Source organism: Rhinatrema bivittatum, chromosome 11 (genome assembly GCF_901001135.1).
Source record: "Rhinatrema bivittatum chromosome 11, aRhiBiv1.1, whole genome shotgun sequence".
Lineage (NCBI taxonomy): Eukaryota > Metazoa > Chordata > Amphibia > Gymnophiona > Rhinatrematidae > Rhinatrema > Rhinatrema bivittatum.
Window position 1 is genome coordinate 100,778,354 of NC_042625.1, and position 5,231 is coordinate 100,783,584.

Here is a 5,231-nt window from a genome sequence, read left to right on the forward strand (position 1 = left end):
CCTCCCCTCAATCAGCTTTTCTCCATATATACTGAATGCCTGCTTTACCTTGTCACATGCCGCTGCCTCATGCTACTTAAAACATTGATATATGACTTGTAGTTTCCCACTGTTATGTTTCTCCCGTTTTATGTCTTTGTATTGTTCTATGATAACTTACTTATGCCTCTATTCCTTTTCATTATACATATTACGTTTGCATCTCCCAGTTTGCTGCTCCCTGTTTTCTGTAACTGATTTCTCTGCTCCCCCTTGTTCAATGTAAACCGGCATGAATGTCCCTGACAATTGTCTGTAAAGAAAAGGAGTGAAGAGAGGGGTTGTTTGGAAGAAACATGTGGAGATTCGCACTTTGTGCTTAATACCTGATGAAAAAGGAACAAAGGCAATAAGAAACGGTATACGGGTAAACGGAGGAAAATTGATATGGGGTGTCCGTATATCTTCGTACTAACAAGAAGAGTATTTTGAGATTGCGGTGACTAGTTTGTAGAGGTTTTAGGTTGCGGACACAGTGACAGCAAGAATCTCTAATCAAGACGGCAAATATAGTGAGATCGGATACAGGACGTGGTCATATATAACAAGATATCGGAATCTTAAAGAAGATCTTTGTTTCTACTATAAGAGGCTACGCTATCTATTGTGAATTCATTCAAGAACAGATCCTTGGTTTGATCGCTATGCATTCCCCTGACGAAGCCGCCAAGGCGAAACACAAGGGCCGGTTGGGATTAATGAATTCTCATAGAAAGGATTGGGATTGATAAGGATCAAAATAAGGGATTACAGTATTAGGTTTAGAGGATTATATGTAGGTTCTATGGGATGATGAAGAATGTTCTAGTAGTGTAAACGAATACCACATAAGATATACTGTGATTTGTGATTTTGAAGACTGTTTTAGAGTGTTTGTGGTTTTATAACTTATTTATGCTTGTTAATGAATGTGTGTGTGATGGGTATGTTTGAGAGTGAATGAAGGCTGATTGCAGTGCTATTATAATTATTGATGCACTTTAATGTTAAATTCATATGAAAGTCTATTGTGTGTTCATTGTACATTTTATGTAAACCTTAATTGAAGAGGATTGTTCACTTCTTGATATGTGTTTAGGAATGTAATAAAAGAAATTTGATTTATATCATTAGTGCTTGTATTTCACTCCAAAGGGAGTGCGTTTGACCTATGTTTTACATTTAACAAGCATTAGGGGTAAGTGCTATATTGCCTATAGTTTGGGTTGCTATATATATATACAAGCCGTTAAGCCCGTAACAACGGGCTACATTAAATCATTTTTTTTCGGTTTGGTTTTCAGAAACGGCACTCTTCATTCTTTCTTCCCTCACTCCCCCTTCCCCTCTCTCATTCACCTTGGTCACTCACCCTCCTTCCTCCACTCACCTCCCTTCCCTCCCCTGCTCCCACTCAAACTCCTTTCCCTCAGTCTTATTCACCCTCTTTCTCCCACTGCCTCCCTCCCCTCTCACTGAAACCCCCTTTCCTTCATTCTCACTCCTTCCCCACCCTCACTCTCATCCTCTCCCGTCCCCTCTCAGTCACTACGCTATGTGACTCACTCCTTCCGTTGTGGCACGGCAGTCTGTTACTCTTTGCCCTTATTGGAAACCTTTTGTTTCTAATTTTCTTCCCCTCTGCCACTGATGCAGAGAGCAGTGCTAGAGCTCCATCAAAGTAGAGGCTTCCTTTGCTCTCTTTCTGGGAGACCTGTGCCTTTAAGAAATCTGCTCAGGGACTTGAGAGGGAGGAGGGAGCAGGGCTCTGGCTTTCACTTTTGTTGCTCTGCTTTGTGGGGAGTGGGGGTGGAGGGATGCCCAAGTAAACTCTTCCCCTGGTGGCTGAGACCCCCCCCCCCCCCACGGGTTGATAGCACTGCTCCCCCCTCCCCCCTGCTGCAGTTGCTGAATGTTTACTTGGCTTCTCCTTATCGGTGGGACTCAGGGGGTGGGCTGACTCAAATTTTCTCCGTTCCATTGTCTTCGCTGTGCTCCTGCTGCTTCTAATCTGTTCAACTGGAGGTAAGGAGCAAGGCCCCTTTGCAGCAGGTGGGTCTGTACTGCATTTGCTGGCGACTCTTCTTTCCTCCTCCTGTCCCTGTTTGTGACGGTCCGCCATCCCTCCCTACTCCCCCCCCCCCGGAGGAGGGACGGGCTCAGGCTCTTAACATATCGCAGCGGCAGCTCCCTGCCGTTTCCTCCTCCCTCTGTCGCTCAGAGTTCTCTGTGCCGCACATGCGCAGTAGAGCTGCTCTCTACTGCGCATTTGTGGGCACGTCGGTCAAGCTTCATTTATCTAGTTAGATATTTATCAGGTTTTATATACCGTCATTCAAATTCATCATCATAAATCCATCATAATGGTTTACAAATATGAAGGTTACAATGTTAAGGGATAAACAGAGTTTCAAAAAGGTTCAAACTGTTAAACATAGGGGAATCAAATGTTAGTTATTTACTGTTCTGTTTTACGTTTCACTTCTTAGTTATAGTCTGTAGTTGGGATAAGTTCATTTAATCTTCAGGTTGAAGTGGAGGGTGAAGTTGTTGTGTTGATCACTGGGTGAGTTGGTGTGCTTTGTTGAACAACCATGTTTTTAGCTCTTTTTTGAAGGTTTTTAGGTTTTCTTGAGTTCTAAGTTCAGTTGGGAGGGAGTTCCAGAGTTTTGGGCTCCCTAGGGATATTGCTCTCTTTTGGGTTGAGGTGAGTTGATTGGAATTCGTAGGAGGTGTTTTTAGAAGCCCCTTGTTTGCTGATCTGAGGTTTCTGTTTGGGGTATGTAGTTTTATAGATGAGCTTAGCCAATTTTCTTGTTTTTCATATATAATTTTATGAAGGATGGATAGTACTTTGTATTCAATTCTGAATATCTCTATCTCTATCTCTATAAAAAAGAAAAAGGCAAAACACTTAAATACTTTCAAACACTGTGATAACTACATAAGTGTTTTGGCATCAAAAGGATTTAAAGGAGTTGGAAAACACCTGACAGCAGGCAAAAACTGCTGCCTTATTAATGCCCAATGGCATGCATAGGGGCCGATGCAATATGCCAAGCGCACTCTTAATGAGCAGTCAGACGCGGGTAAAATAGGCACTAATCAATCCCCTAATGCAATAAGGGGATTAGCGCTTATTTAATGCACGTCTAACGCGGAGTGAATGAGAGAGCGCTCATCACATGCAAATGCATGTAAATGAGGCTAATGCTCATTCACTTCACATGCAAAAAAAAAAAGTATGCGTCTCAGATGCACATTTATCGCTCAGATATTAACGCCTGCCTGGAGCAGGCGTTAATAGCTGAGTGCATTTTAAAAGAAGGTCTGAAAAGCAAAAAAACTGCTTTTCTGTACTTTTTTAAAAATAAAATAACTCAGCAGACCGCTGAGTTATGAAGACGGACGCCAGTAAACTCTGCCTCGGTTTTCATAACCCCCCTGTCTGCCAGTAATGAAAATGGCTGCTGATAAACTGGGGGGCCATTTTCAGTACTGGCAGGCAGCCGCGGCAGGTTGCACTAGGAAGAAGGCGCCAAGGTCGTACAAGCGACCCTACCGCCTCCTTCCTAGCGCAACCCCCTAATTTAAATATTGCATGGCACCTCCCCCTTTGGGGCACCATGCGCGCGTTGAGAGCGGGCACTAACAGTTCAGCGCCCGCTTTCTACGTGCCTTTATTGCATTGGCCCCATAGGAAGGGTTTTTTTTTATCATTACTGGCCAAACAACCATCTCACTTGCTATAAAGGCCAAAGATCAGTGCTGTGCAAAAAAGTATATATTTTTGTTATAAGTATGGTTAATCCAAACAAAAGTGCTCAACTGTACACTGTGTTCAGCTGTCAGAATTAAAAAAAAACAAACCTGTTAGTCAAAGACCCAAAAGGAGATATCTGTTTCACTGAACCCAGCTTCTTCAGGGGTTAGTGTAAAGCATGTGACAATGCTGAACACATGCACCGTTTAAGGACTGCAAGGTCCTATGCCTTTAAGACCTTAGCGGGATGTCTCGTCCCAAGGGCACACAATCTTATTTATTCTTCCTCAGGGCTGCTCCGGCTAGCACTCCTCCTAGGACTTGTATTCTATACCAAAGGTGGATTCTTTTTATAAGGGAGAATCTCTTGCTTATGGCCCAGGTAGTGGAGTCTTATCTTTCCTCTCCGCATGAAAAAAGGGTCTGAAGAAGGACACTTATTCACAATTCTTTAGCACATTAAGACATATAAAATCGCATTCATAGTAAGAAGGTGTGATAATAAATCTTGCCACCAGGGTGAGCTCTTACCCAGTGGAAACTATGGCCAGCATAGCCTGAAGACTTGGGGGTCATTAAAAATAAAAAAACCTACATTACAACCATTGGGCCCATCTATTCTTTTTTTTTTTTTTTAATTTGTAATTTATGCATGTAAACAAATATCAAATGCATATATATCATAACATACATGTATAGTCAATGCAACAGAGGATAATGAACATGAAGGATTGAACAATAAACATGTAATGAGGAATACATTCTCATGTTGAATGCTTTCGTTTTTTGATTTTCTACCTACCCCTTCCCTCCCCTCACCCTTCCCTACCTCCCCCCCCTTCCAATTACTGTTATCACGAGGCAAGCACGTAGCAAGCACATAGTATGCAGTGCTAGTAGGAAATGACCTATCACCGTTGGTCTTCAGGCTCCAATTAGAACATACATATAAAGGAGAGTACTAGAATTACTAAACTCGCCATGTAAACAATGCACACTCAGGGGAGTGATCCCCCTGACAGTCATAACACATATACATAATCATGCGCAACAGGATGCAACCCTTCCTCCCCCAACTACTCCGCTTGCTGCTGCTTCCACTGTTCAAAACTGTTCCACTGAGCCATATGTCGTTTCAAGGTCTTCTGTTTGATAGCTGTCAACTGGGTTAAATACCACACTTTGGTCAAACGCTGAAGTACCCGTGCCCTCGATGGTGTCTCCTTCTGACGCCATAGCATAGCCAGTTCCGCCCTTCCTGCCTGAGTGATCTGCTGTATCAAATAAGTGTCTCTACCAGCAAACTCAGGCGGAAAGATATTCAGCAAGAATAGTTTAGGTTGTACAGGAATGGATACATGCAATATCTCAGATATTAGCCCACTGATCATGTTCCAGTACCCCTGTATTGAGCCACACTCCCACCAGATATGAATAAACAATCCGTTTC